The 9,258-nt window shown below is 37.0% G+C and overlaps 1 long non-coding RNA gene across 5 annotated transcripts; it reads right to left on the bottom strand.

Annotated features, from left to right (window-relative positions):
* Window positions 1-3,866: 3,866 nt before the first annotated feature.
* Window positions 3,867-7,676, bottom strand: LOC148842607 (uncharacterized). Of its 5 annotated transcripts, none has more exons than XR_016102981.1 (6): window positions 7,210-7,676; window positions 6,758-6,871; window positions 6,475-6,552; window positions 5,611-5,751; window positions 5,426-5,527; window positions 3,867-4,450 (listed from the first exon to the last, which is right to left on the bottom strand). It is a non-coding gene; the product is annotated as an uncharacterized LOC148842607 (long non-coding RNA). The 5 variants fall into 5 exon arrangements; XR_016102982.1 differs by having other exon boundaries at window positions 6,475-6,519; XR_016102985.1 differs by having other exon boundaries at window positions 3,867-4,155; window positions 7,210-7,672.
* Window positions 7,677-9,258: the final 1,582 nt, after the last annotated feature.

Below are 9,258 nucleotides of genomic sequence, written 5' to 3'. Positions count from 1 at the left end.
CGAAGTAGATGTGATGATGGATTTGGGGGGGTGGCTTCAATAAACAAAAGGAGAAAAAAAGACTGAGGCACCGAAAGTGGTGTAGCTAACTACTCACCTACCTAGGATATGTTTTCCTCACTTGAAGAATGAACAAAGCAAAGTTAGTCTCTTTATTTAAAACCCAATTTGCATCATAGTTTACATTAATGTATTCAATACGCTTTTTCCAAGTACAAAGCATAAGTACTAAAAAATTGGACAAGCTCAAGGTAATGTGTTAATTGGAATATAAATGGTTCCACTTCCACCTAATGAATTGATCATCTTTTTAGGTTTCACTTTTGAACCCTAGGCCTCAATTTATTTTGCACATAAAGTCACAAATATGACTCCCCAACCCCACAAAATAATAATAATAATAATAATAATAATAATAATAATAATAATAAAGAAAGAAGAAGAAAGAAAGAAAGAAAGAAAAGAGAGAAATCGATAATGAAGACAGGCATCCACATGGACCAGATTGAATTTTACATTCACTTAGAATGACGGCAACGTTTGAGAACTAGCAGCCCCGGTGATGGGAGTCTGGATCTCTTACACTTAAAACACCTCTTGTACTAAGGTGTACACAAACCAATGAAAACTCATCAAAATTTTACAGGAATCGTTTTGATTGATCAAACTTTTCAAATGTGAGATCTTCTTGTATCATATTCATTCACTCCCACATTTCAGATCCAGATTGCACAAAACATTTCTTGAGCATGTTCTTCAATCTTCAGTGGAGTGGTGTGCACAAGGACATTTTTGTCATGGGAAAAGCAAAATAGGACTCAACCTTTGAAGAAGGAACAAAAGAAAGTATGAGCAGCCATTGCAGTGGAGGGGTGGGTGAGCCCTTAATTTAAATTTTAAAGCAATCTTTAATTTTTTGGTAATTGGAAAGAAAGGGCTACACAAGACCCGGGGAGAGGGGGTGGGTTAACATGTCGCCAGAAATAAAATATACAATAAGGACCATGGAAAAGAGTAGACTCAAGAAACTAGAGAGCATTTGTGAGGTATATGGGACAAATATACGAGTTTATTATTTGTAAACATTACAGGCACACATTGAGAGTATGCTATCTCCCTTGCCATTCATAGGGAGATAGTCAGATAGATGTTACCAGTACACGAGGATTGTGTCTTGAATTTGTGGGTAGAGAGAGCATTCAGTTTCTTAACAAGGGTAGGGCGCGTGTTGCAAGTGGTATTAAGAATAAACTGTCTTTTTTCTTCACAAAGCCAATAGGCGATTTCATTGCTTAAAATCTTTCCTCAGTGCAGAGACTAGAAAATCAGGAGGCAGAGAATCATGTTTTCCGCCCAGACAGTAAAACCAAACTTCATTTGCCAGAACATGGGCAACACAGTTGAGTGTATGAGGAACAAAGGAGATAGATAGTAGCTTTCGTAAATTCACACATTTGAACTCCATTGATTTTTCCACATATTTAAAATGGGTTATAAATCTCATACAGCCGATGACCCGGTACTCCGCTAGCTGAGATGGTCACTTGCACCCCTCCACATGTTTAGGCATGGGATCAAACCCATGTGACTGCAGGTTCTCCCTCTCCATGGTAAGAGCAGTAAACCTCACATGCATTCCTTCTCTGTCCCCCACCCCTCAATCCCCTAATGTGTAATGTGCAGTACCATAAAAAAATACTTAAGATCTGTTTGATTTGCAGCCAGAATCAGAATTGAAATTCTCTGGAGTCGGAATCGGAATGAAAATTGGAATCAACTGAAATAGGATTTCATTCCCAAAAAAGAGGCAAGGAATGGCCATTCCCTCAAACGGGGAATGCATGCCACCCATGCCTACCCAGGGCTCATGTGGGTAGGATTCTTGCGGGCAGGATCTGAATTGGCCAGAGGGGGGGTGCAAGTTGGGTCGACCAATTATTAGAATTTCAACTAGATGAGGTAGGCCCATTTAGCAAATTCTCAGCCCAACCCGACCCCAGTTGCACCTCCTAAATAAAGTGGGGAGAGAGGTGATAAAAGGATAAAAAAATATTTGGGATGGCTGCAGGGGCGGAGCCAAGTATGCTGGTGGGGGTGGGAGGGGGAAGAAGCAAAAAAAGAACTAAAATGTGTTAAAGGATCATTCTCTAATGCTCCTCCAATTCCTAAAATTAAAAAATTTTGTTTATTTTTTCTTTAAAAAATTTATAATAGACCTGAACCTTCCCACCCCATTTCCATATTTCCATACGCAGCCTTTCTCTCCTATCCTCACCCCATTTTCTTGTTTAACTTGGCCCCCCAAGAGAAAATTCCTAGCTCCGCCACTGGATGGTTGTATTAACTTGAGGCCAATGCAATAGAATAAAAATAAGAGATAAGTAAATATGAAAGTTAAGTGAGGAAGTGTGAGTGTAATTCAGTTCTTTTAATGACATGGAGCAAACCAAATCCGCCTAGATTGTGTATAGATTGGGTAAGAAGAAGAAATCAAGACACCAAAAAGGAAGGGCTGCCACCACGAGACCCTTAAGACTTAAGAGGTTGTATCATTGCTACAAATCTCTAATGTGCCGAAGAAACTGTAAGCAAGCAAAACCTATTGAAATGTCATCGATTAGAATACTGAATACCATTCTTACATTAAATGGTGCCAACTCCCAAGGCAATTGACATTATTTCATCTTATAGCTGACATAAAACTGGTGACTGCCAACCTGCTAATTGAACTAATAGGCTAATAGCATTCCAGGTTGCGAGCAACTGGAACAAAGAGCACCAATTCCCCCTTCAACCTTTGCCAAAGCGCTGCAAACAAGGACTACGCAAATATTAGACAGTAGAAATGTCAGATTTGTGGCATTCAGTGGCTGGAAGAAGACACAAGAGAGAAGCAATGGAAGCTTGAAAACCAAGCCCAGAGAAAAGCTAAGCACTTGGAAAGAACGACTGAAGGCTGCTGATGAATAATCAAATAGCGATGCTTTTCAAATGAACTTTGATTACATTGTTCGATGTTAGGCCTTATCAGGCATCTTGACCCATCATTGCATTTGTGTTGCTCCTTTTGTTTTGTTGCTTCCTTTGAATTGATCAAGTTTTGGGAATTCTAATGTTAATTATTCCACCCTGCCGTTACATGGAAATTATAGGCTCATTGTGTCTCGAACACTGGAATGATGCAGTCGCAGCACATCGTGTGTGGAGGCAATAGTAACAGTACCTGTGTGCAGTAAATTATATTTAGCATTGTTTTGCATCAGAAACAAGATTTAGGGTTGTCTGAAGTGGCTTAACTGAATGATTCGTGTTTTGTCTTTTGGAGGTACAGTTATTAACCCAACTTTAGCTTCAACCCTAAGCCATCAAGGAGCTTATAGCCTCCTTAATAATTTTCTCACACAAAGGTAAAGTAACAAGTCATTAATTCAACCACTTCAGCTGTTACCGAACAGCCACCAAGTGAATAAAACAATTGTTTCGAAGATTAAAAGTGCTATGTCCTATAGGGGAAATGCTAGTAAAAAGACATGCCCAAGTTTGTCTTATAGTGTCTTTTCATAGGTCCCACCATGTCTTAAGGCAAAGAATAGTTGCATAAACTCGCTTACTAGCATTTCCTATTAGAATACAATATGTTAGTGTACACAAGGATTGCCTAATCCTCTCTCTATTTCTTGGAAGATGGGACATGCAGTTTCGCCCCCTAAAGAATCAGAAGATTTATCCTTTTGAGGATGAGAAAAGATATCTTTTTTATGGATGATGAGTTTAGTAGTGGAAGAAGCAATAGCAACATTTCCAACACACTACACAGCCATTCCATGAATCAGTTCCAAACATGTTGTGTCATCGAGCATAGAAGATGAATAACATGGGATATCACATTTAGAACTATCAAAGCAAATTGGTCTCAAAACAATTTTCTTATTTTACAAAGACACACTATCATACTGGTACAAGCACACATATTACATGTGCAAATGATACCGAAACAACATTTTATAATAAATAGTTTATAATACAAGCACACATATTACATGTGTGTGTGTCATTTTCCAGCCCTAACCCTTACACAATCTTCAACCCAACTCAACCTATTTTATTCATGTTTGGTTAGGCAGCTTTCAGGTTGGCCCAACCCAAGTTGCATCCCTACACGACACCTCTAGCACATTAAAAAACTTGCACCAGTCATTAAATGATACCTCAACTTGCCTAGTCATTTTCCAAACAATTATTAATGCAATATAGAAATCATATGAATAAAAACAACAAACTAATGTGGAGGAATTCTGATCAAAAGCACGTTTATGCAAACATGTAGCGCCCATAAAAGGACACTACAAAACTGTGATCAAGAAATCTTCTTCAAAAGTATATTGGCTTCCAAACATCTAAAGCAGATGTCAAGTTGCAAGCTGCTGACACGCCATAGTCCATCCAAAAGCTATGAATCAAAAAGTAAGAGAATAAATAGTTCATTTTTTCTATAGAAATTTTCAAAATTACTACATGGATTTGCATGGATAACTAGGAACAGGAAATGGAAGTCCAGAACAAGAGATGATCATTCAAAAGAATGACATAAGACCAAGTGACCAGTTTAGATAACAGAAGAAAAATAGGCTCACAAAATCATTGATCTAAGAAATTTAGCAAATTCGGGCCAATTCTGTTTCTGGAATGATAAAGAAAAGGAAAAGGAAAACATAAAGGAAGAATAAGCATAATCTAGGTAGCCAATTTAAGTTAGATGGGACCCCCTCATAGTGCTCAAATCAGTTTCCACGTGAGCAGCTACATATCAAGATTCAAGAACTAATTTCGTTCAGGAAAAATTGTTCCATCTAAAGAACTGAAGGAAGATTAAAATAAATAAACAAAAGACTATATCTAAATGTTCAAAGATTGTGGTGAAAACAATCTCCTGTGTGGTGTCTTCATTTTTTTTCTCTTCTCCCTTTCCGTTTCACCTTATACCCTTAATACAAATTTATAACAAGAATTTTAAGTTTCCATAATATCTGGATATGTTTATTTTCTCTATTCTTTTTAGCTTTTAATGTTTATAAGTAAATAAATATAACTATGTTTATAACATTAATAATATAAACAGTAGATTATGATAACCCAAGCATTTACACACCCAGAGAACCAAACACTTGTCACTAACTACATAAATGAAATTTATTTTATAATAATATAATATTAAGTAAAGATTTAGCAACATATATACATACAACATAGCTAGATATTCAATAGAACAAATTTAAGGATTGTAAATTAAACAAAGTCAAAGAAACAATAGTAGGTTAGTAGGTAGTGGAAGTTTTCTAGGTCCTAAAGCAGGAACCCAAGGGATGCAAACAAGAAATACAAACGATCTACACCTTGAGTATAATTGTTAAAGCCTAATTCTCACCTAAGAAGGGCTTCCTTAAGATTTAGGCCATACATTGCTGATTTAATCTTTCAATTACAGATTACCACCTGCATTTGCTTTGACCTTTTTGCACCTTATCGCCTGCCAACTCGAAGGAGAAAGGCGACTCGGTATCAATTAGAAATATAAAGGAGTTTTGACAAGGCAACCAATAACACCTATACCTTCTATCCATCAATGCAATTCCAAACTAATGATTGAAGGAGTATTGTCGATTAATGTACTCAAAGCTAACAGCATGGTTCATGTGGGAACTCCCATAAACAAGTCTTGCACTGAGAACTCTCTCAACAGTACTCCTGTACCTGTATCACATAACACAAGCAGAAAGAATAAATCATGAATACTGTCTTAAACATCCTCTTATATCTTAAGCAATTCTCTTAATAAAAGAAAGAATACATACTACCTTGATACTTCAGTTTACTGAACTTTCACAATACTACCTTGATACTTCAGATGGTTAAACCAAAAAAGTTTGTAGAAAGTACCAAATACATAATTGAATCCCCCCCCCCCCCCACTATATGAGATATCCTTTAACTATTTCAGCTTTTTAATTTGAACCCACTCAAATTCTTTATGCAAAATTTGCTTGATAATCAAAAGATGACCTTCCAGTGAAAAGGAATATAAGCAGGTTGCTAAGTAGGCAACTCTATAGACACCCTCCAGATGTTGTATCAAAACCCATGCAAGGCATTCAAATGCTCTGAAATGCATGTCAAGAAAAAATCAATGCCTGTTTACAAAAAAACTTTACTTTAACCTGGATAAATAAACAATGTGATGCCTGCTGAGTCACCCCACCTACGGAAGGCAGAAAATGACTGCAAACGAGCCCATGTATACTGACCACCAACAGTGGCAACATAATAAATGGAAAGGTAAGACCCTCTTTAAAATAAGTAATATATCAAAACTGCTAAACATTCTTTTGTTAGCATGTTAATATTTTAACCATCGCATAACTCTCTTAAGTAGTTTCATTAAATGAAAAGCGATAAGAGGTGTCTAAACCTCCTTACCTTCTTTTTTTCTGATGGCTGGCTGATGTACGCTCATCTCTGTACCTGAGATTCATGAGAGCATTCCCTGGAGTAAGCCTATCCAACCATATTGAAAATCTCCAAATAAGAAACTTAAGAAAAGCATCAAGTTCTGGTTCATATAGAAATATTAATCCTTGCTAATCCAAAGAAAAAAGAAAGAACCAGAAGTAAATGACATATGAAACAATCAAGCAACAACCAGCTTTCCTTTATTCAACAGGGCCTCGGAGAAAAATTAACTAACAGAAACAGAATATACCTTCATCAAAGAGATGACCTTAACTAAATGTTCTTTCAACATAGCAGCCATTTCAACATCCAATCTCGCTGCATCAATTTGATTAACTCTAGATATCGGAACTGGGATATGTGGCTGCTCAGAAAACCACAAGAAAATCGAAAAGTTCCAAATTTGATTCGGAAACCACGAATTCATTCAGCGTAAAATAGTGAACTCATTCAGCGTAAAATACTATGAAACGAACCAGAATTCAGAAAGGAAAAGGGCGAGTCAGAAATCTACAAAACAGATAGGAAGTAGAAAGAGCAAACAATAAAAGAAGATTGAACACCAAATCCAAGTCGCTTATAAATAAAAAATGGAGTACAGAAAGGAAAAGGTTGAAGGGTTCTCAGGTTCACCATCAAATTTTCAGGTAGAAGGAAAAGTAGCAGAAATTAAAACTAGAAATAAGAAACCATAAAGGGCACCTGAAAAGAATTAGAGAAAGTTTAACATTTTGGAAACATTCGTTGATAAGCATGAATCCAAGCATTCGGCTGGTTAATTGAGACTCGAAGTGGCAGCAGAAGAAGAAGATGACGATGACGCTGCGGCTAATGTTTCTTGACCCATCTCTTCAATTGAATTTTTTAGTGTAGATTGACAGACAAATCATTTGGAACAAGGGAAAAGGAGAAGCCAGAGCAGATGGCAAAGCAGCCTCTACTCTGTTGGCACTGCAAAAGTGCGAATAGCAAAGTACCCGTTGCTCAAAAATCTGTTTTTTTCCCAAACAGTCGGTAGTTATCGGAATAGTCTATTGTCATAGTATATTTGATTCATAATGGGAATTGATATTGAAATCAGCTGCAATACGATTTCATTTCTAAGGGAGGGGGAGAGCCCTCTAATGGGAGAATGTGAAATGAGAATAGAATTCCAATTTCGTCCAACCAAATAGTTGGCATCGGAATGGACTATTTAAATTTCAATATTAAATCTCTGTTTCCTTAAACCAAACAGACCCTAACTTTTGTAAGGGTAGAGTACTTCAGTTAGTGCCTGGAATTTCCTCTCGCGCTCGTTTTAGAAAAGAAAATCCTGTTGCAATTTGCTCCATGATTTGATTCGAACAAAGTTCAGAATCCGAAGGTGAAACTTTATGGTAGTCTTTGGTATAAGCTGAGTTAGTTTTGACTGCAGGTTGTGTTTTATAAAGGCTCCGTTTGGTTTGTGGGATGGAGATGAGAAAATGGAAATATTCTAAAAACATTCATTTTTCTCTCATTTGTTTTAAGAGAAACAAGGGGATGGGATGAGAAAAAAGTGGGATGCGAGATCCCAAAATTGTATAATCAGGGTTGCACGGCTTCATTTTCATCCTCATCGCTACTAGTAATCGTCGTTGCTGGCAATCGTCACCACCACTGCTGATAATCGCCTTTGCCCTTCTCAATGCTGCCACCACCACCGTTGTTAGTAATCGCTACTGCTGGTAATCGTTGCTGCCCTTCTACCTTTTGCATAAGGAAACCAACAATAGATGGTTTCAGGAACTCTGTAACCCCTTTTGTTGTAAGCATGGGCTCTGTGAGTTGTGCCAAATGCATCCACATACAGGTTAGCAAGAGAAGCAAGCTTCTTTACAAACTCAGGGTCGATCTTCTCTTCCTCCTTGTAAAACCTAACATTCTCAAGGAGTAGAACACCTCCTTTCTGGGATTGCAGCCACCAGCTTCTCGACTTCCTCACCAATATAGTCGTTGGCCATCTCAACCTATTAAAAGCATATGCATGAAGTAAGCAAGAGGAATTTGCCGCCATGATAAAACCCAGATCAGAGGAATCTGCTGATTCTAGTTTCGCATGAGGCAACATTGTTGAGGACGATCCTCACCAAGGCATTCACCGATGATGAGGGTGGATTGATCTTTGTGGATTGAACCTCCGAGATCTCTGTTTTGTGTTGGGTAATTTTCCTACTATTTTCCCATGTAAAATCAATCAATGAAAAGTTAAATTTTTACACTTTCCCATCCAATCCCATCCCACCCAAATCTTCCCACAAACCAAACAGAGTCTAAAGGAAAAAGTAGGGAAAGGAAAGAAAAAGTAGGGAAATCTTTACAAATCTTATTTAGGTTTTTCGTTTCCATTTTCCTACTTTTCCCTACCTTTTCCTTCAAGCCAATTATAGCCTTAGAGTTTATTGTATTTTTTTCATCCATCACAAATTAAGTGATATGGTGAGTTTTAGACATTTTGAAAAGTTGTGATGAATTTAAGAGAATTGTTGAAAACTCATGGTGAGTTTTAGACAATTTCCTTTGTTTAAATAATTAAAAATAAAAAACAAGAAAAAGGAAAGCCTAAACATGGTGGGGGGCAGGTGGAATTGTTTTTGAAACAAGTCAGATTTGTATTAAAAAAGCATTAAACAAATATAAGAGTATAAAAGTTGTCATATATGATTTATGAAACATGAAAGTCGATCAGATGAAAACATATTTTTTCAAACCAAAAATTCAAAAACATGA

The sequence above is a fragment of the Nelumbo lutea genome, chromosome 8, assembly GCF_056320005.1.
Source record: "Nelumbo lutea isolate HS-2025 chromosome 8, American lotus-T2T, whole genome shotgun sequence".
NCBI lineage: Eukaryota > Viridiplantae > Streptophyta > Magnoliopsida > Proteales > Nelumbonaceae > Nelumbo > Nelumbo lutea.
This window is presented reverse-complemented; position numbering and strand designations above follow the sequence as displayed.